Genomic DNA, 23,374 nt, shown 5'->3' with positions numbered 1-23,374 from the left:
CTTCTTTTTTTCCTCTCTTTCTCTCCCTCCTCACCCCCCATCATCTGGCTGGAATAACATTTCTGGATGGTTTGGCTGTTGCATTTCTACTTGTATTATTATTTTACAACAGGTAAGACATTTTCTTTCTTTTCGAACTATGATTCTCCTAATATTACACAAATTAATATATAAGCTTTTGTTTTTAATTTAAATGTTCAAGGAAATAGCATGACATGGTTTCCATAAATTTGTCTTAAACTATTCCCAGCCATAAGGACAGTAGTCATTGGTGCAGAATATATGGTAAGATAGGTTTCAGTCAGCTGTGGACTAATCCCCGAAAAAATTTTATAAAACATGTTTTACATTTAATATACAATTGAAAAAACAAACCTAGGTGCAGGATTCCAGAGCTGTCTTATTCTTTCATTCCCGAACTGGATATGATCATCATAACCCCATATGTACCTTTACGTGTGCTATCGTGGTTGTGTTAAAGCATTTTTTAAAAACTCTTCTTACGTGAAGAATGCTGGAGGGAGATGTTTCTTTGTGTTGTGGCGTTGGGGCGTGTGCTGTTGTATACTGTGAAGCTGGGAGAGTGGCTTACTGTACAACAAATTGACAATTTGGTTATGTGATGGAGAAAGCTGTCGTCAGACTTGTTCTGACTACTTTATACGAACCAGTTGTGAACCGATTCATTAGAGTGTAACAGGGAAATGTAAAGAGAAGGTATAAACATCTTTAAGTCTCCTCTTATTAAGCCCTTTTATTGTGTCCTTGAAAAATTTTTTTTTAAGATTTGTTTCCCCCCCCATTTAAAACAACAGTAATAACATCACTCTGAACACTTAAGGAGGTGGGTCAACCTGGAGCATCTCCGCCTGTGGTCATGTGACCTGGTGACCGATGGATGTCCAATCTGTTCCCTGTCGTGTTGCCCGGTTCCCACCTTCCCAGACTCTGTGTGTCTTGGTCTACCCTTCCCTCACCCAAATATCAGAAGGGTTCAGACAGAAAGGGAGGAAGAGTGCAAAACTCCCACCTCCCTGTCCTCTGCCAACACCCCACCCAGGAGCTGGTCTAGGAGAGCGTCCTCATCCCATCATGCACTGAAAGAGGGAAGGGGAGGAGCTTTAAAGTGGCCTTCTAGATGGGAGTGGACTGACTTTAGTCTCTGGGCGTGCTGGGAAAGTTCTGGAGCTTGTGGCAGATGTAGCTAAGCAATGGGAAAGGGGGATTTGACAGAGCGGAGCTGAAGGTGATGATGGGAAAATAGAAATTCATTTTTTTTTATACCCCGCAGAAGCCAGGGCTGCTTTTTTTTTTTTTTTTTTTAATGTAAGTACTGGGGATTGAACCCAGGACCTCGTGCATGCTAAGCGTGCACTCTGCCACTGAGCTATACCCACCCCCCCACGCCCCCAGCCAGGGCTTCTTGATATAGTCAAGGTGTACAGTCAACCAGAAAGTACAGTCAAGGTACAGCGGGCATCAGGAGGTCAGAGCTAACTCTACCCAGATGATGGGGATGCTTGTGCCCAGGGACCCGAGCTTGAATTCATTGCTGTAGGGTCGGGAGGACTCTGGAGCAGACCAGGGCTTGCGGGGAGCTGGGAGGGGAGGAGAGGGAAGACAGGCGTTCTGGGAAGAGGAACCTATGTGTGCAAAAGCATGAGGGCGAGAAGCAGAACAGAAACCCCAGGGAGTTGCAGACCATTCCTTCCTGGGGTGATAAATGTGGTGCAGTAGGGAGGAGGCCGGAGAGGGGAGAGATCAAGGGGGGGCTTTACTCCACCCTATGGGTGACAGGGTTTTAAACAAAGGCACGATGTGCTTGTGCACAGCCAGTGGAGAACACTTTCTCCTCCAACTCCTGCTCTCCCCTTCCCTATCTGTGCCTCTTGAAATCTTACTTTTAATTGAAGGTGGATTTGGAATACCATCTTTTTAAAGATGCCTCTGTGATCTCTCCAGCTGGTGGCAAACATTCAGAGTCTGCACGTCACTATGAGCCCTTCAGCTCTCTGCCTTGTGCTCAGGACCCCTCTCCCTCTCCTCCCTGCAGGGTCCACCTTGAACACAGCTTCCAGACCCCCACAGGGCCTGGCATCATGCCCACGCCCAGCAGGTGCTCTGCAGATGGTTGTATGAGTTGAATGTGATCTAGACGATTTCGAGTATTTGTCCTGTTTTAAGAGTTCACTTCAGGTTTATTGAGCATCACTATTTTGTGCTATAATGATACCGATCACGATATATGACGATAGTGTCATCATGCTATTTAGCTTTGGCAGTATTCAGCCAAGGTCAATAAAGTCTGTTTAAATGAAACAAGGCTTTGCTGGGTCCCCTAGTGATTGACCGAGTCTGATCAGTTTTCTCCCCTAAACCAGGATCTCAGGCAAGGATTATTATTGAATATATTCTCTGGTTCCTTCTTTTCTGCCTGCTCTTTCTCTCGTTCTTCTGTAAGAGACTATTGTCTGAACATCTTTGGATCAATAACTTCTTAAGGACATGGTCACACGCCAAGATGGACCCACCAACCTTTCCTTCACTTTTAGGGGAAGACGAGAGAGCAATCTGTTTTTAGCTGTTTCACCGTGCTGTATTTTCCTTTGCTGATTGTTCCTCCACACACGCACACGCGCGCATGCGTGCGCACAAACACAGGCTGTCAAATGTGATTTGTAGAACTTAGCAACAAAATGTGTTTGTGAGCTTTTTCCCATTGTTATTACAAGGGACAAGCAGGGTGGTAAATTTTTGAGCTAAAACGTTTCTGGTGTCAGCGTATTCTTAAAATAGATATGAAATAAAGGCATACATGTTTCCACGAGAGGAAGATCACAGTTTGCTTATTGTGTAAGTATTTTCTTAGGAAACAGTAGCTGGCAAAGAAGTCTGTTTCCCCTCCCAGTAGGCATAGCAGCCCTGGGAGACTTCCTCTGCGGTACTGGCTCCCCTGGGCGGAGAGAAGATGGCCATTTTGGGGAATGGCAGTGACTGGAATCATCGCGGGGCCATGAGACCCTTTCCCAAGGACATCGCAGTGCATCTGCTGGGAAGGTGATCCTGGTGGGAGGAAGGATGTTCACTCAGACACATAGGAGCCCTGGGAGAGGCAGTTCCCTCCCCATCCTTCCCTCTGAAGCAGCCCTGCACATTGTGACTAGAGAATGTAAGGTAATAGAACACACTGGAGCATGAATCTGAGGCTCTGAAATGCCATCATGCATTATTTATACCTCTTGATACAAAAATATATCGCAAATGAATTTAAATGAGAGCGATAATATTTCTTCTTCTCCCCTGATGATAGATGCAGGCTGGATAAATTCTTTTATTTTATTTCATCCTGTCTGCTAAAATAGGCCCAGCGTGTTATAAAAATATGCTTCTCTCTTCGCCGTGAGTGAAGGCGCTCAGCTCAAGGAAATTTTTCTTTGAATAAAAGATGTTTTATTATTTTTTTTTTCACACTGGCTTTTTAACTGTGTTATGTTATTTGCTGATCGGCTTTGGGAGTGTTAGAAGCTCTGTCATCTGAAGCTCTGCACTGAGAAGGGGAGAGCTTCAAAGCTGTAGGTGAGTTATGAAAAAAAGATGAATCGTGGTTTGTTTCTAAAGACCTAGCCCATCGCTTCTGATGGCGCTTGGGGAAAGTAACGTGGAAAAGACAGCACAGTTTGAGTATTTATCAGGAGAGTGCTCATTAGTCTATACTGATTTGAGTGCTACTGAAGAACCAGATATAAAATGATCTGCAGACTGAATAATCGCATTACTGAATGCCAGGTGCTGTGTGACTCACCTAATCCAGGCCAGGGGGTTGATATTAATATCACCGTGTTTCACAGCAGAATAAAGAGAAGAACAGGGAAGTTAAGTAACTCGCTTAGAGCCCAGAGCTGGGAAGAGAAGACGCGGGGCTTTGAACACAGGCAGCCAGATGCTGGAGCCCACACTCCAAACCATTATCCTGCGCTGCCTCCCCGGCCCACGCTGGCATGACCACAGCCCCACTGGTCCAAGGCACACAGAACCTCTCATTTCTGCTTAATGTTTACACACAATTCTCAGTCACCTTCAGTTGGAACTTTGCTTTGACAGCTATCGGTTAACAGGAGTTGACGCTTTTCAGTGATAGGGCCAAAGATACCTCCCTGGCTGGGAAGTTCTCCGTTCACAGTCTTAAATGTTTTATGTTGGCAACAGAGCAGATGACAGACAGACAGACAGACAGATGGATAGATAGACAGACAGACAGATAAACTGATAGACAGATAGACAGGCAGATGAATAGATAGATGGATAGATAGATGAATAGATAGGTGGATAGATAGACAGATAGATGAATGGATAGGTAGGTAGATAGATAGATAGATAGATAGATAGATAGATAGATAGATAGATAGATAGATAGATAGACAGATGAATGGATAGATAGGTAGATAAGTAGGTAGATAGAATAGATTAGATAGACGGACAGATGGATAGACGGATGGATAGATAGTAGATAGGCAGACAGACAGATGGACAGATAGAGAGCAGTTCACAGATGTGGAAAGATATTGGCTGTTAAAGTTCATCTTTTAAGCTTTGTATCTGTTAGACTTTCATGCGATCCATGTAGACGGTGGCCCCGAGCACCTGGGAGATTTGTGACTTTATGCTCCTGGTGCTTTTACAGGGACGCATGGTCCCTGCCCGGCTCGTGGTATGGGAGCTCACAGTTGCACTGTGCCGTGGTTTTCCTGAATTATAATAGATGAACAAAGTGAAGCCTATTTTCCTGTGAGAGTCTACTTATTTATTTAATTGAGTGTTTATTTACTTCAGGACAGTCTGATCGTATGTGTAATAAAATCACTCTGAAGAGTAAACTCACACTTAAAACAAGAATGAAATAAAGTCAAGTCACACTTAAAAATCTTTTCAAAGAGCTGAAGATTATAACCCCAGATAAAGCGATACAGAAAGGCAAATGTCAAATAGGAATAATATGTAAGGCCTTACTGGGCGAGTTGCAGCATAATAGAACCTCCGTGTCCCAGGCCACACCATGTGGGGGTGAAATTTCCAGCGGAAGTGTGGTCACGGGACTGTTTCTCTGTTGCACTGGCTCTGTGATGGGGGAGAGTGTTCCTGGCGTCCCGGAAGTCACCTCCACATTGACTTTCTCGTAATGTTACCAAACACAAGTTCGTGTGCCCGACACACCACAAGGCCAAACAAACTGAATGGGAGTTTGGAGCAGAGGAAGGTTTACTGCAGGGCCAAGCAAGGAGGTCGGGGTGGCTCATGCCCCCAAAGACCCCAAACTTCCCAGAGGGTTTCAGCAAAGCATTTTTAGAGTCCAGGTGAGGAGGGGTGCCCCAGGATGTGTGATCAGTTTGTGCACAATTCTCCAACTGGCTGATGGTGGTCAATCCTTAGATGCCAGGAGGTCTGGGGGCCATGTGCTCACGATCATCACGTAGTTAATTTCTTCCATTTGGTGGTGGTTTTTAGCATTGAACAATTCAGGAAATATGCACAAGATACTATCTGGGTAACTTCAGAGAGGAGCCACAGCAGGAGGGCATGGGGGAGGGGTCTGTCCCGGGAAGGCCGCACGGGGTCCTGTGAGGTTACACTAATTCTCGTACATACCAGCCCCCACAGCTGCTGTCCCCGAAGGTGCCAGCTGGCTGCGGGACACCTCTCTGGGCCTCAGGTTCCATGTCTGAAAGTGGGCAAAGAGCAGTGTCTCCTTCAGAGGACTTGTCACTGGGACTTCAGCCACCAGGCACTCTGACCACTCTGTCCTCTACTTTCCCTGAGACAGGCCCGAGCAGCTCTAAAAAGTTGAGGAGGGAAAAAAGACCATATGCTATGATTGACATCTGCTCTCAGAATATTCTTTTTAACAGAAACATGGAAAGCTTTTAAGACAGTTGATATGTAGATGGTTAGACAGTGATCTTAAACTTTTACTTTACTTACTATGTAAGTGGGTTTTGTGCACACTTCATAGATCAGGTTTGCCTTCTGCTAATACCTTTGGGTGCACCATACGATCTGTACAAACTTGGCAGTATCCCCGGAAATGGAACCTTGCCCCTGTTTGCGTTGCTGAAGAGTGGGGACCCTCCCTTTTGGACTTGAATGTAAACTCACCCATCTGGTTGCAGCTTTCTCACCCATCCTGATGCTGAAGTATCCTGAAGCCTGTAGTATCTCTGATTCCCTGCGTTCCTGCTGCTTTTGCTCCGAGCCTTAGTTTTCTCATCTGTAAAATGGCCACAGTCTAATGTTAGAAGGCAAGTGCTTTGTGCTGTACTGCTCAGGCCCCAGCTCCAGCTCTGCTTCTCTCTAGCCGAGTGACCTCACACAGATTGTTCCTCTAAGCTTCAGGTGTCCCAGTGGGAGATTAAATGGGATAGAATAAAACTTCCATCACTTAGGAAGTGCTCGCTAAGCCTCTTATCTTCAAATTTGACCCTTCTTTACTCTTAACTATGCAGGTAAGAGTTAAGCCCCCTCCAGATCTCTAGATTCTAGAACCGATTGCCTGGCTTAGCTCAGTGTCTGGGGGGTGGGCAGAGAGAGGTTAATAGTTCATTGGCTTGGTAGCAAGTCAAGTCGTTAGCTACTCAGCTTGGTTCCCAGTCATTCAGCATTCCTTCAGCAATGTTTATGGACCCTCCCCTGTGAGCTGAGGATAGTGATGGCGGAGGTGTGAGAAGTTCCTGCCCTGACATTTATGCTCAGCTTAGACCTTTTGTGAACAGGCCTCTCAGTGTCAGATCTGCTTCTGAGTTCAAGATCCTGGGGTTAGGGAGTGACTGCTAAATGGGTGCAGGGTTTTCTTTGGGGGCTGATGCTGACTGTTTTGGAACTTGATGTAGGCGGTGATGGCAGAGTATTGTGTTAGATGCCACTGAACTGTACACTTTAAAATGGGTAATTTTGTGTTAATATGAGTTTTGCCTCAATTAAAAAAAAAAAAAAAAAGGATCTTATGACTAGCTCCCTGGCCTTCACCCTAATTTGTGATTCATCTCTGGCCTGATTCTTACTGACCTTAGATAATTTCTTCCCTGAAAATTCTTTTCCTTTATTTGGAAATGCCTTTGAAATTCATGGGTCAGGGCCAGACAGTAGCTAATGTAACATGACTTCAGATACCGAAGAGAGTGCTTTCCACCTGTAATGCATTAATAATAATTACATCTCCACTCCAATAATTTAATGCCTAAAATTCTACTTCTACTTCCACGTGTTCATGTAGGGCGATGACCCCTGCTGCAAATACTCTTTGGAGAGCACCCGGGGAAGGGAACAGAAGCACTAAAAGTGCTGAAGGTGACCTTGGCCTCAGCTTTGATTCCCTGGGACCTTCCCGCCACAGATGGTGTAGGCCTGGGTGTTAAAGCTCGGAAAGAGTGTAGACAAATAGCAGGGGTTTTCCCGGAGGGCCCCCGACCTGGAACCAGTTTCCTCCTCTTCCACACTCCCCTGAGCTCGAACTAAAACCATTAGGAGAGCTTCCCATAAAACTAAAGAGCTATGTGCCTGTCCTGGTGACAAGGAGTGTCTGAGGGCTATTCAGTGACTTGTGCTGAAACAGATGTGAGAGAAAACTTGACTGAATCAGTTGTCTTAATGGAACATGAACCCACCCTTCTGATGGAAGATCCATTGGGTTCAGGCATTTGGCATGAACTGCAGACAATCTGAAATAGACATTTGTCTCCTTGTGGCTGGTCTGGATGTCTCAGAGTCAATCGGTTTGGTGGAAATTTTCCACTTCTAGCCTGCTGCTCTGTTCTGGGAAAAAGAGAAGAGGGGATGAATGAGGGAGACAGAGAATGAAAATGAGAGAGAGAGAAAATGAGTTTCCCTGTGGCTGGATATGATTTACCTTCACAGAAATCAAAGTAGCAGCATGAATGAATGTTGTCCATGTTTAATGGTAGTAAATAAATTATAATTTAAAATAAACCATTTAAATACTTATGGAACATAGATCAGAAAGAATCCAAAGCTGTTGCTTGCTCAGGCCCTGACCCCAAATTTTAACTCCTGTTTTTTTCCAAACAGCAATAGATAATTTTTTATAGGAGGTTTAAGAAACTCCACTCTTTCCTCTGATTTCCTCCAAAGGGTGTAGTTAGGTTCTTAGTTCAATCACCCTCATGCTGTTTTCCCTTAGAGTGCAAGATTTTTTTTTTCTTGTTTTAACCTGGAGTAATGGGCATCCCGGATGATCACTTTCCTACTGTTGAACTCTACCCTGCGGTGATAAGTCTTATATCGCAGTCCGGAATACACCAACACACACACAAGAATAAATTATATCATTGAATATGCTTTAGATTTAGCCACGTGTTTAAAATAATTTGGTGAGCCAAAAATCTCACAAAATGTTACTGACTCTTTATAGATGCAGGATATATTTGATGTTATTCCCTTTTCTTCTTCTTTATTCTGTCATTTTCTATTCCATGTCGTGTGATTTCACGTCACAGTGTAGAACGCTGCTGTATGGAATTCATGGACTGGCTTTTGGGTCTCTGTGAGTCCCTGAACCAACATGCAAAATTTCTGTTTATTAGAGCTCCACGTGCATTTTCTGGGAGTTGCCATGATGGCATTAATCAGATATCTCAAAGGTGGTCTCAGTGACCCAGGAAAGCTGAAGAACTCCTCTAGAGGGGCTCCAGTTCCATGTTAAGTTAGAGGTATTTTGAGAAGTCTGTAATTCATTTAATTTCACATTTAATTTAGAGGTAACATTAATGTGAATAGCGATTTAGGAAGTTATCTTCCCTTATTGGTGGTAGAGTTTCTTTTTGCCTGATACATCCTCCTAACCTAGAGCATCACTAAATGTAAAATGAAAGCTTGGGCTTGATTATTTTCAGTTCTCTTTTAATTCTAACTTTACCCAAATACTTTATTTTTTAATTATTAAAAAAATAATACATGGTTATTATCGCAAATTTATAAATTCAGACAAGAGGAAAATTAAAATTACCCATTGAACTACCACCTAAAAATAAGTAATATTAACATTTTGGTGTCTCTTCCTCAGGTTTTTTTTTGTGTGTGTGCAGATGCGTATATTTTATAAACTACAATTTTTTGTATTGCAGTGCAAGCTTGTTTGCTCACTATAGCATCATTTCTACATGTATATTTTCTAATGTATTTTTTAATGTTGGAAGATGCCTGCAGAATATTTAATTGACTAATTTATTTAACCAATTCCTATCACTGAGGGTTAGTTTCTTTCTTTCTTTTTTTTTTTCCACCCATCAACTGCATTGCAATGAGCATCCTTGAAGATTTCTACACTCACTTATATTCTCAGTACATATTCCTACAAATGGAAAAGCTGGGTCAAGGTACAAATATTTTTAAGACATACTAACACATATTACATTATGTATTACATAGAGATACAAATTACATGATGCGGTACACAGCGATACAGATTACATGATGTGGTACACAGATTACATGATGTGTTACATAGTGATACATATTACAAACTGCCCTCCTGAGAGGCAGTTCTGAGTTTGCCTGCTGCCTTACCCCTCCCTGCCTTAGCTGTGCGATGTCTGTATGGCTCAGGGAACCATGCTATGTACGGTATAGCATCAAGGTGCACCTTTTGATAAGAGGGTCTTTTCTGTTCCCTTTCGCAGAGAAGTGTTCAATTCAGTAACAGGGTAACTTCATTGGGGATGGCATCTGTGTGGGTGGCAAGCTGTTTACTTGACAGTAATTGAATTCCAGTCCGTAGCTGCATTGGACCTGCTGGTGATACCTACCGAAGGGAATTGCTACAAGTCGAGTCAATAAAGCAATTTCAAATGGAAGAAAACCCGAGCTCCCTGTTTAAAGAACAAATAGACAAAGGACTTCTCCTTGGAAACATTGTTCATTAAAGTGGACTTTGAAGGATTCTTGAGCTGGGGGAAGCAGATTTGGTATATCTCAGAAATAATTTCTCAGAAGTCATCTTTTATGAAATGTGACTTGAATTTCCATCTCGTGCCTAATCTGAGCAGCAGCCTTACGGCAGCCTCCTCCCTCCCCCACAGATGTGGGTTCACATGGGGTCCCTGGCAAATGAGGAAGGCAGGAGTAGGCAAGCTGGGAAAAACCATAACTTGTCACTAAAAGGAAATTGAATTAGCACGGTTTAACTTGGTCTGATGATGGAAGCAGTTTCTTGTCTCACAATAACCAGAGGAATATTTTCCCTTTCTCCAGCTTTGCTTTGAAGAAAATTTTGTGAAATCTGGATTTATTTAAAAAAAATTTTCCAAACGTTTTTGGTTTCCCACTGTAGATAATAATGGTAAAGGGCTCGAACTTCCCAGCCTGTCCTGCTTATATAGTGACAGTGAGGGTCAGTGGGAGGGTATAGCTCAGTGGCAGAGTGTGTGTTTAACATGCACCAGGGTCTTGGGTTCAATCCCTAGTCCCTCCATTTAAAAAATAAACAAATAAAAACCTAATTACTTCCCCCCTCCCAACAAAAAAAAAATGCCAGTGAGGGTCAAAATGATAGTAAAGATACTAGACACTCTTGTCCCGATCTGTATCCATAGCATCTCATTCTTGGCAAAACTCCCCTCAAGTACCTGGTCAGGGGTCCTTGGGGAACGTCTCCTCCCCTGTCTTTCCCTCTGAGCCCCCCTCTGCACTCTTCACCTCTGCCTTCGCTTCTGGTGCCTTCTCTGCCAGGTCCTGTCTCTGTACTTCCAACCACAGTATAAGTGCTCAGCTAGTATCTGCTGAGTCTCGCTGACTGCATCCCCAGCTTGTCAAATACTCAGTGTTGCTTGGAGCCGATGTTACAGTAAGGCCACGTTGTTATCTGTGAAAAGGAATTTGTTGCTTTCTCAGGCCTTCATGCTTTTGCCTCGAGGACACCGGACCAGCTTGCTTATGCCCTGGGAAAGGCTGCTCTGGTTTCTCCACGCTGGCCTTCTCTTTCTGGGCCAGCCCAAGGCCATAGGTCTAGGCTGGGGATGGATCTGTGCAGCCCTGCTTTATCCAGAATCGCTGCTTCCCTCCGACCTGAGTCAAGTTGGTGAGCCTGGCTTTCTCCTGCCTTTAGATAACTTCAATCCCTGGCGGGTTCCTCCTCCCCTAAGCTCACCAAAGATGTTCCAAGATGAACTCAAGTCTGTGAAATAGGCAGTTCATAGGGGAGAAAACTGAGGCTCAGAGATGTGAAACAACTCACCCAGCTATTGAATGAGGAGTGTTCTGATTCTATAACTTTTGTTCCCTGCTTTTTCATAAGTTTCTGGTACTTAGCTGGAGTCCAGGGTCAGCCAGTTGAATGCCAGGGCTGGTAGGTTCATGGGTGTAATATTCAAATCCCAGCCTCAGCATTTCAAAACCTTTACCTGAGACCTTCACCATATCGTTTACAACCTGGTTGCACTTGAAGAAAGCTACTTTTCCAGTTGCATCCTCAGGGTGCTATTGGATTTGATTGGGTAAACCCCAGAAATCTAATTGGAGATAATGGCTACACCTCAGAAATTACCCAGAGGCTTCAGAGTTTGCTGGAAATTTCTCTCCTTATTCCCTGATCACAGAACTAAAGAGAGGCCTGAGAGGCTGTTTTTCACTGCAGAGAAGTGGCCCTCTTTGGCTTTTTGGAGGCCAGGTTAGCCTGGTCCCCAGGTCTTTGCTGATGACTGCTGATGGCTTTACGTTTTGGTAGAAAGTCAGAAGTTGTTTGTTTTATTGTTTTTCTTTCTCCCTCATCCATAAAGTCTCTTGACCGGCATTGGGGACCTTCTCCATAACTGTTGTGATTAACCCCGGGTCAGAGGGAGCAGAGAGACACTCACCAGGGAAACAAAACATTTATGAAAAAGATCAGGACCCTTTTAAGGGAGGATGTCGGAGGGCCTAGAGACAGTGTTCCACCTTGAGGTGACCTGCTGTGTCACTGGCCACGTTTGGTGCTGATTTGCCTGAGGAGTGACAGGCCAGTCATAACATAGTCAGAGGCTGCTGTTTTTGTTACAAATGGGGTGCAGGCCATAGGGACACGTCTAAAAAGTGCTGATGCATTAAACACATTCTTTATATTTTGAAATGTTTTAATATACTTCCTTGAGTTGCCTGATTTTCATAAATTTCTCTTTCTCTGAGGAAAGTTTGAGCATTTTTCACTTTTCAAATTTCAGTTTTTATGAGGTTGACATTTCCCTCAGTGTATTGTTGGCTATAAATTATTGAGATATATTAAATAAAGCTCTGCCTCCTGGGCTCCAAACACCCTGTAAAATGGATGGAAAATAAATGATTTAAGAAGACTCCAGCTGATCTAAAGAGCCAGTTACAAAAATAATGATGCCGAAAGGAATATAGGAGCAGAAAATTGTCCATGTTTTAAATTTAGTATTTGCCCCCAAACCCAGAGCTGTGCTTTACAGGAATTTTTTAAAAAATTAATTGTGGAATTCTCTAGTAACCTAAAAGTCATTTCCATAAAGAGAAAAAATTAGTTAGGATTATGCAGTAAGTTTCGCATATAAACATACTCCTTTTCACGTAATGAACATGCTCTCGCTGTTCTCAGTCCTCTCCTTGCTGTTTTAGGTACACGGCCTTTCTGGGGAGTTCCCTCAAAACTGTATCTTTGTGTGGCAGACAGACTCTAAGATTCCCTGTAATTCCCACCCCCTGGCTTTCATGCCTTTGTGTAATCCCCTCCCCTTGTGTGTGGGAGGAACCTGTGGCTTGTCTCTAATAAATATGATACAGGAGGGGTGATGGATAACACTTCTGTGATTACATCACATAAGACTGTAATGTCTGTCTTTTCTGGCCATGCTGGAAAGTCTCGTGTGGCAAGGAACTGAGGGTGACCTCTAGTGCCAGTGAGGCCCTCATGCCAGCAGTCTGCAAGGAAATGGATACTGCCAATAACTACGTGAGCTTGATGGCAGATCCCTCCCCAGTCAGGCCTCAGATGACACCACGGCCCTGGCCAACATCGTAATTGAGACCCTGGGGTAGAAGACCCAGCCAGGCTGTGCTTGGAACCCTGGCCTACAGAAACTCTTTAGATGATAAATGTGTATTTTTTTAAAGCCACTGAATTGGTGTAATATGGTTACACAGCCATAGATAACTGATACATTCGGATATAGACCTATCCTTTCAGTCAGACATCCGTGTAATGATTTAATCATCCATTCATTAAAAGTTTTTTGAGCATCTGCTACATTGCTAGGCTTGGTGTTAGGTGCCAGAGAAACAAAGAAAGAGTAAATCATGATCTCTTTAAATTTCCTTGGTAGTGAGTATTGTGGATGGTGCTAGAGATACAGTGATAGAAGTCCAAGTCTCTTACAGGTACACGGAGGCAGGAAACCTAACTTACAGGTGGTAAAAGATGAAGGAAGATGTCAGGAATGGCTTCCCAGCAGCAGGGACACCTGAATTATAAGTAATAGTGACTGAGAGATAAACAGATGAAGTGCCAGAGAGGAGAGGGAGGTGGTGAGCACCCATATGGTGGTGGGGAAGCGGGCATTAGCAAAGGTGGGGGGTGAGAAACAGCATGAAGTGTGCTCAAAGCTACAGGCAATAGAGTGAGGAAGGAAGAGGTGACATGTTGTACTGCAGAAATGGGTAGGGATGGGATAAGAGGGTCCAGGATACAGTGTTAAGAAACAGGCTTTATCCTCCAGGCAGAGTGGACCACTGGAGAATGTAAACAGAAGGATGAGGACACAGCTGTATTTTACACAGCTGTATTTTAGAGGGAGAACTCTGGCTACTGGGAAGTCTGAATTTGAAGGGACTAGGATGCAATCAAGCCAGTTAGGCTGCTGTGAGTATCTAACCCAGGGGTGTGTTAGGATGGAGAAGAAGGATAAGTTTAAAAAATATATATGAGGGGAACTCTTGTAATTTGTCACTTGATTATGGGTTGGAGGTGAGGAGCAGACAGAAGTCAAAGACCACTCCCACATTTGTAGCATAAGTGGGCAGACTCTTATCAACTGAAACAGAGAATACAAAATAACAGGTTTGCATACACACCAAAAAACGTCCCTATGTGATGTGATGGATGTGTTAAGTAAGCTTATTGTGGTAACCATTTTGCAATATACACATATATCAAATCAACATGTTGGACATTTTGTGTGCAATATACAGCATTATATGTTAATTATATCTCAATATAGCTGGAAAAATTAAGGAAAAAAAAAACCAAACAAAACCTCCAAAATAACAGGTTTGTCATGGAAGAAGATTAATCAGTCCAATTATGGACACATTGAGTTTGAGAGCCCCTCTGGAGTCCCCAGGGTGAAGATATTCAATAGGCGGTTGATTGCATCGTTCACTGCATTGTAAGACTTGCTGTCCTGTGCCCCACTTCCTGGTCCTGTAGTTCAGATGATGTGGGAGAACATGTGGATTTCCTTGGGAGGGGCTCTAGGGGAGTGTTGTTCTCAGAGAAGATCGTGGTTGCCTTCAAAAGCTGGTTGTGGAGAGAGTGTTCTGTAAATTATAGTGGGTAGGGGTGTGTTTTCAATGAGAAAGGTTTCCAGGGAGCCTGGTAGGAAGGGTCATGAGAGGGGATGGACACTAGGAGGGACACTGAGAGCGAGAGGAGTGAGGGAGTTTTGACTGAGGTAGAATGTGTCCCTCCTTTGTGTAGAAGCCACACCATGAAGCCCTGGCCTCCTCCTGGGTTCCTAAGCGTATAGACTCTTATGTTGAGGAGCGTGTTTGGCTTATTGGATGAAACCCTTTGAAATTGAATGCTTTTAAATTCGGATTTGGAGTTGGCTTTCGTCTGTAGTTGTTTGGTACAGAAGGGGCAGAACTGCTTCTCTTTTTCTATTTATTTTTTGTTGAAGTGTCGCTGATTTACGGTGGTGTGTTAGTTTCTGCAGAGTGATTCAGCCATACATCTAGAACTGTGGCTTCTTGACCTTGAAAGGAGCTCCGAGGAGTCGAGTCCAGTCACCAACCTGTTTCTGCTGCTTCTTGCCTCTCACCCGGACTCCCTCAGCTTAACCACAGCTGCTTTTGCAGCCAGCCCAGTGGGGATGCTCCTCAGCCATTGGCCTGATGCTACTGAGAGCAAAGTGGGCTCCTCCAACAAAGGAAGACACTCTAATTTGGGGAGAGTCATTATTCACCCTTAGAGGTTCAGATACATTAGAAATATGGCTTTGGTGAACTGTCTTCTGCTGTCTCTGTTATTGGCCATTTTTTTCCCCCTTCTAAACTTGAAGTCTTGGTTCTCCATTTCGTTTAATGTTATTTCATGCTCTGGTCAAACAGCTTGGAAAAGTAACTAGGAGAATGTCTGCACAGCAAGAAAACAAAAAACAGCCAGAGAACTGAGTTCTAGGCTTCTTCTCCTACTTGCCTGAGTGTGATATATGAGTACCATGAGTACATGATGAGTACCATGTGGGTTAACTGCTCTCTTGGGATCAAGTCACTTAATATTTCTGGACCTCAGTTGCTCTCTTAGTAAAAGGGGCTAAGTTATATTTTGCCAATCATAACATAGAGAGCTCAACTGGAATCTCTGTAAGTCTTCTTTTAGATCCTATACCCTTCCAGAGCTAAGGGGTCCAAGGGAGAGTGTTACAGTTATCCACTGCTGTGTAACAAATAAGCCCAAAGTTTAGTGGCTTAAAACAGCCATTTTATTTGGCTTATGTTTTTGCAAGTCGGGACTTCAGGGAGGATTTGGCTGGGTAGTTTGTGCTTGATCCTCATGGCATCATCTTTGGAGGCTGGGCTTGGAGGATTGACTTCCGAGACGGCTCCTTCACTTCCATCTCTGATGCCTCCATGCTTGTTGGCATGCCTCTCCACATGCTGGTCATCCTTCAGGGCCCTTCCTGGTGGCTTGAGCCTGTCACAGCATGGCAGTGTCAAGATGGTGACTTCTAATGTGACAGGTGGTTTCCAAGAGGCAGAAGAGGCAGAAAGTAGAAGCTGCCAGATCAGTTAAGGGCCTTACCTCTAACTGGCACAGAGTCACTTCTGCCATATTCTGTTGGTCAAGGCATCTCTGGATGGTAGGGCTACACTGCACAAGGGCAAAGGGTAGATCGTATTGTTGCTGCCGTCTTTGTAAAGTGTGCTCCGCCACAGCCGGTGGTTCCTTCCCATTAAATAGAGAAAAAGCTTGGTTTTAGGGCTAATGCATGTAAAGCACTTGGCACAAGAGCAAGTACTTAATGAATGGTACATTATTTCTAATCCAGTGGAAACAAAGGGCGGACAGAAACGATTAGCCAGAACCTCTTTCCTCACCAGGGCTCTATAGGGAGTGGGGGCGTTTACTTAGGAGACAGAACAGATGAGTAAGAACATATTAGAGAAGACTGAATACTGAACATGAGATTCTCACAACAGTCTGGTTGAAGTTGAAAATGTAAATATTTTTCTATTTTTTTTTTTTTACAATATTTTACTTCAAGATTTTTTAAAGATTGTTTTTAAGATGAAATTTTCCGTGACTTTAAAGTACTTGTCTCTAGGTTCTGTAGATCTTGGTGGCTTCACTTCAGAAGATAATTCAGAAGCATTTCAGACAAGATATTTAACAAGACTGTGATGTGCACCCTTGCTGGTTGATCCATCATGTTTTATGATGCTGTAGTGGCTGATTCCAGGGGATATTGAGAATCAGTGTCTCTTTTTTGGCATTATGAACTAAACTTGGATGTTTATATTCATTTGTGTATAATGTAGCCGTCTTCACTTTAAAGACCTAATCCAGGTCCTTAAGAAAGTACATGTACATTTCTTTTAAATGTTCTATGTCTTTTTAAGGCTCAGCTTATCAGGAATTCCAGTTTTGGCAGCTGGTTTAGAAAGAGCCTTCCCTCTATGAGCTCATAAGCATGGCTTAAATTATTCATAGTTTGATAAAGGCTATGTTGTGTGTGGGATCCAAACTATGGGAGAGTCAGAAGGCCTCCCATTCTTCCCTGTCCAAAAAGTCAATCTCATGTTTGGGGCTGCAAATTTTATTTTACAAATTCCTGTGTTTAAATTTCAATACTTGGAAACATGGCGTTTCTATATCTTTTGCATTTCATTTCCTCAGTGTTCCCCAGTGTTTCCCTTGGACACAGTTTTAGTCATGGTTACTATTCACTCTGACTTTTTTTCCAGGACCAAGGAAGAGTTCACAAGGTGTTGATCAAAGTGTCAGAAGTAGATGAAGGAAGACAAAAAAATGGTGGTGAAATGGCCTCCCCCAGCCCCTGGCAACCACTCATCCATGCTCTGTCTCTCTGCAGTTTGCCTTCTCTGGACATTTCTGGAATCATACCAAATGTGTGGCCTTTGTGTCTGGCTTCTTTCACTGAGCATAGTGCTTTCAACACTGGTGCTCTTTCCTGAATGCCTGTGATGTGCTGGGTACTGGATATGCAGTGAAAAGACCAAGCCAACAGGTTTCCTTTCTTTGTGAATCTCATGCCACAGTGGCAGCATCAGACCAAAAACCAAGTAAATAAATCAACAAATGAACTTCACCATGCTAAGTGCCATGAAAAGACAAATTGTGTTTTGGGCTGGAGACTAATGAAGGGGGAGGGGTGTTGATACTTAAGAAAAAGATCAGGGAAGACCTGTCCAAGGTGACAGTAAAAAATGGAAAGTTTAGTAGGAGCCAGGCCTGTAAAAAATGGGAGGAAGCAAATTTCAGAGAGAAGGAATAGCATGTGCAAAGGTCCAGAGGTAGGAAAGAGTCTTGCAGCCTCTCAGAGAAGGCAAATGTAGCTGAAGCAGCCTGAGGGACTGGAGAGGCCACTAGGGCATTGGATTTCACTCCGAAGGCAATAGGATGCCAATGGAGCATTTTAAGCAGAGAAGGAACGCAAGCTAACTTACCGGGTACCATGTGGAGCACGAGGGCAGGATGGTCCAGTCAGGGGCTCTCCGAGGGGTTTGCAGAGGGCAGAGCTTCATACCGTATCCTCATACATCGCTGTGTGCGGCCTGTTGTTAATTCTGGGATGGCTTTCCTCATTCTCTGATGTAGACTCTGTCCTCTGTCTGCGACTAGGCTGGCCCTGCCATTCTGGACAAGCATTGTGCTCAGAAGCCTCCATCATCAGCGTGTGGTCTCAACTTGACATTGTACCTATGGCACAGGTTGTCCCTAGTCCTTGCTCTGCCTCCTCTGGAGACCGCTCAGCGTTCCTGATAGACTGCTTATGCTGAGCTCCTCAGAAGAACTGCATCGCTGCAAGATGCCCAGTTCACCTGGTGCCAAGTAGGCACCCAGCGGGCCCGCGTGGTTGACATGACCTAGGTGGAGGGTTCACACCCTCTGCTCAGTTCTCAGGAGCCACGCACGTCTTAGACACCATAAGCCTGCTTTGCTGAAATGCAAACTCAAATGATCAGTGCTTCACAAACATGATCCTTTAGTCCATTCTGACCCTGTTAGAATAATAGTCTTGTAGGAGAAATACAAAATCAGATTGAGTTTAAGTGAATACCTAAGTGGTCGTTTAGAACACCAGAATGTGCATTAAGGGCTCATCAGCATTAGTTTAAAATTAGTCCTTAGGAAACATACTCAACCATGTGTGACAGGTACCTCATGGCCCTTCGTAATGCAGTTTCTTTGTCATGTGATAGTCATGTATCTTCTCGTAAAAGATGGAAGATGTTACTCGCTGTGTTATTCCAGATTTATATGGACAGGTCTTCCAACTATTGAGACAGTTCTAATTTAGCTGTAGGAACTGAGATGATTTTCTGTGGGAACCCTGACTACTTTCTATTAAATGGCACGTCTTGGGTGGGCTGATTGACATTCTGATGGAGTGGGGAGATGGGGAAATTTAATCCTGTGTCTCATTGCTCTCTCTTCCTCACTGTGACACCTGGTTTGAACCCATTAGCACTCCGTGAGATGGATTGTGATGGTGCCCATTAGGAAATCAATTGCTTTGTGCCTTCCAGCAGGAGCAACATAACTAGTAACATTATTGCTGGCTTAATCTTTCCAAAGAGTATATTTGGAGTAAAATAATACATAGAAATCGATGCTTACTTGTAAGTCAGATGGTAAACATGAATAAGACAACCACACATAAAGAAGTCTAAACTTAAAAATTATACCATTACATCTTTGGCTCTTGAAAAATTTTTTCCCATAAACTAGAACTTTATTTTAGTTCTCATTTATTAAATGCTTATAGTGGGTTGGAGTCTGTTTGGAATATTTACATAGATTATCTCGGTTAATTCCGCAGTGATCCTTTTCAGTTGACGTCATTGCTGTCCCCACTTTATAGGAGGGGAGATGGGGGCTTACTGCTATCCGATGTATCTCAAGCTCTGTATTTCATATCAGCAAACTCTCACTGATCACTCAGTGATGGATGCCATGGGAAATTTTAACTATAAGTGACAGAATTTTCTTCTGAAGCACTTTAAATAGAAAACTTCTAAGTATTGAAATTTTCTGGAGAGTTGAAAAATATACATAATCTTTTACTTAATATATATAAAGGCAGTTGCTTATAGAAATATTTATAGAGAAGTATATGTACACGGGTTCGTAAACACACGTATATTTCTTTGCTCTGTCATCTGAAAGGGCTTAAAAGAAATGATACCTCAGTAGCCACGAGCATCTTAGTGCCCAGGTCCTTGGAGAAATGGCTGATGCTGGGACGGGGGCAGGAAATACGCAGCATGAGCCTGGAGCATCTCACAGTACCAGAAAGGAAGGAAGGTGAAAGAAAGAAGGGAGAGAGGGAGGAAGGAAGGAAGGAAGGCAGGCAGGCAGGAAGGAAGGAAAAGAAAACCACGTTGATGGGGGTGTGTCAACGGAACACAGGAGCCAACTGAAGGAGCTCCCAGTGGCCACAGCTGGGCAACGAATGTGCGCAACAAAAGATACAAAGTGTGTCAGATTATAACCCAAAGTATGAAATAAATACCCATGAGTTCACACTATGCAAGTAAATGATTGAATAAATTAATATATGGGGGAGAAGAGAGAAATTTCACGTGCAGAAGAATTCAGAATAAATCATGGAGACAATCCCCCCTAAAGGATGGAGGGCATGCGTTCCCTCTCCTAAGGTGGGATGCACATGGTGACCTCTTTCCTGCCGTATGGAAACGGGGCAAGAGGGCTAGCTTGACAATGGAGAAACCTGATAAATACAGCCTTAGCCAGGTGATCGAGGACAACGTTGACAGTCCTAAATCGTTTTGATAGTAGGTAGCCTTGAAATGACTGATGAAAATGGCACTTGACCTTGTGGTCTTCCCGCCCAAACCCATAACCCCCATCTAATCAGGAAGAAAGTATCAGAAAAATTCCAGTAGAGGGGGCTTCCTACAGAACAGCCGTCAAGGTCATCAAATACAGGGCGAGTCTGAGACACTAAGGCAGCCGTGAGAAGCCCTGACAACTAGGTGTACGGATGGGATTCTGGAACATAAAAAGGACATTAGGAAAACACTTAGAAAGTCTGAACAAATGACGGACTTGCGTTCATGATAATGTGTTAGTAGTGGTTCATTAATTGTAGCAAGCGTACCATACTAGTGTAGGACATCAGTAAGAAGGAAGCTTCGCACAGGCTGATGGGGTATGTGGGAACTCTGTGCTGTCTTCCCAATCAGAAGCTATTTTTAAAAGTCTATTGATAATAATTTTAAAAAGAACATGCAAGTATTTTCGGGTGATTCACGAGAAAAGGTCATTTGGTCGGTTCTTGGCCCTTCATTTTCCTAATGCGTCTGTCTCATTTATCCTGTAAGTACAGAATGTAGACGTGGATTCATTCGACTGAGGATTGTCAGATAAGTAATGTTGGTAAAAGGAAGTCACGTAAAGATACCTTGGAACAGTTCAGTGGGAAAAAAAAAAAGGCTGTAGGCAAGAAGTAATTCTGTAATTTAATTTTAGTCTTGTAAAAGTCCACGTAAAGTTATTAAGGTTATTTATATACAGAAATAAATTTGTTTTCTGTTATAGTTGTTATAATGCATCTTAAATTAGCTTTTTGTCTTTTCTATTTTGCTTCACTAACTGCCTAAGTCTTTGCCTGTCACATTATATTAATTTATCTCTGTTGCATCCATATACGACAGAGGAGGAAGAGGGAAGGCCAGGGGTTTTGCTAAGGTCTCTCAGGATCAAAACCAGACTGTCAGCATCTCCATTCCTGCTTTCTGTGCTTTGCCCACCATGAACCTCTTGGCTGACTTTCAAATTACATGCTCCTTTAATCAGCTTTCCTCTTATGGCTGTAACCTCCATTTTCCCTTAGGATTTTGGAAGGCAGGCTTTATTGTAAATGTACTCATTTTAGGATGAAGGATGTGAAGCCTTTTTGGATCCACCTTCCTTCTAGAAAGAACTGGGCTGCGAGAGAGCACGTAGCAGGGTGCACGCTTTCTGCACAGGACTTCATGACGTCTGTCGCTCTATCTCTGTATCCTGCCCTCCTCCCAGGAGGCTGTGAGCTCCTTGAGGAGAAGGCTGTCTTCTCTCTTCAGGTAGAGTTTGACACATAGTAGGTGGTCAGTAAATGGAATTTGAATAAATAAGAGAGCAATATAGTGGAATTGACAAGTGGGTTGTTTGTAACAAAGCCACTTGTCCTCAGCCCTCTTAATATTACATCTCCCAGACTACTCTACTTTGTTGGAAGCTCAGGGTTTCTTTTAAGAATGTGAGGGTCCTAGACAGGAGGGATGTGTGGAAGGACTGGAAAACAGCACAGGCTTTGTGTCGTAGTGCCAGTCGGGAAGCCTTTACTGCCACTGTCCCTTTGGCACATTGGCTGCTTGAATTGGCTGTGTGATTCATGGATCAAATCGAAGTGTCTCATTGCATGAATAGGAAATACTTTTCGTTCAACTCATGAGTATTGTCACTATCATTATGTCACCTGGCGTTTGAGATTGTGGCACAAATGCCTCACTAGCTCTGTCACCCGTGTCGAATGCTGCAATTAGCAGCCCTTCTCCTTTCTGGCCTCGGTGAGTTCATAGTCCCTTTGGTGACCATCTGAAGCCATGTGGTATTCTGCAAGACCTGTGCTCCCTGATATGTTGCAAATGGCTCCATTAAAAAAGGCTCCTGGAGTCGAAAAAGCTTGAGGAGTGTCGTGTTAAAGTCAAAAGGTTTTTCTCTGCTAGGAAACTTGCGAGAGTCCTTATAATGGTCATGCAGACTGTAACCTCCAAGAAGGGTGTGAGGATGTCAGGTTTCCAAAACCCACTTGAACGTGGGCAGCAGTGGTTAACAACTCTACCTTTAAAGTCATATCCATCTGGATTGTGGAACTTCGGGAAAGTTCTATAACTAAGCTGTGGTTTCCTCATCTTGAAGGCAGACGTACTGATAATAGATGTCCATAGAATTATTATGAAAATTAAGTGAAATGATTTTGTGTATAAAATGTTTGGCACTAGTGCCTGGCCCTTGGGGTGTCCTTAGAAAATAGTAGCTGATGGTCACGTTATTAACATTTTGAAGAATCTAGACTTCTGCAGGACAGTTTTAGAAATGCTGATCTACAATCATATTGATCACTCCTTTCATCCAGTTTTACACATGAGGCCAAGAATAAATTCCTATGATTGACTCCATAGTCTGATACATCTAATGTACCATAATCTTTTTGTTTGGTTTTTTTTTGGGAGGGTGGGTAATTAGGTTTATTGATTGATTTTTTAACGGAGATACTGGGGATTGAACCCCGGACCTTGTGCATGCTAAGCATGCGCTCTACCCCTGAGCTGTACCGTCCCCCCCATACCTTAATCTTCTATCTCTAGTATAAACGCCAGTGCTTCAGTCTTACAGAAGATATTATGAGTGATTTAGACATTCTGCCAAAAGGGTCTCATTTCTATACCTGGATCTGGTCACTGTTTTAGGAACCTTACCCCTGGCAGATGTGGGATTTTGATGATTTGGACCTAGAAGTCAGAGTTTGTCTATTCAGTTGAATTGTTATGGCTCCTTCACTTCACATAATATTATGCAGTCTTATTCTGCATAATAAGTCAAGAAGGCATTCTGTATGGCTCGCCTCTGGAGAGAAGGGGGTTTCAGCTTCACATGATGATTGTGCTTAATTTTTATGTGATTAATATTTGTACTGTATTAGCAGATGTCTTGGCACACGACACTTCATTCGTATTCATTAATTCATTCATTTATTGATTCTCAAGTATGCAAGTGCTTCCTGTGTTCTGGGCATGAGGAAGACAGAGATGAATGAGAAGTGACCCTTGTCTCCAGAGCTGTGGAGTCGCCTTGTGAAAGCAGCCCTGAGGGGGAATAATCAGAGAACAGTGGAAGCAGGTGTCCCGA

The 23,374-nt window shown here is 43.4% G+C and overlaps 1 protein-coding gene and 1 long non-coding RNA gene across 18 annotated transcripts in view; both read left to right on the top strand.

Annotated features, from left to right (window-relative positions):
- NCAM1 (neural cell adhesion molecule 1) overlaps positions 1-23,374 on the top strand; it is a 297,404-nt gene that overhangs the window by 78,839 nt on the left and 195,191 nt on the right. The window lies entirely within an intron of this gene.
- Positions 155-22,163, top strand: LOC116661120. Its single transcript, XR_004316875.1, has 3 exons — positions 155-3,156; positions 11,733-11,738; positions 22,154-22,163. It is a non-coding gene; the product is annotated as an uncharacterized LOC116661120 (long non-coding RNA).

Source organism: Camelus ferus, chromosome 33, assembly GCF_009834535.1.
Source record: "Camelus ferus isolate YT-003-E chromosome 33, BCGSAC_Cfer_1.0, whole genome shotgun sequence".
Lineage (NCBI taxonomy): Eukaryota > Metazoa > Chordata > Mammalia > Artiodactyla > Camelidae > Camelus > Camelus ferus.
This window is presented reverse-complemented; position numbering and strand designations above follow the sequence as displayed.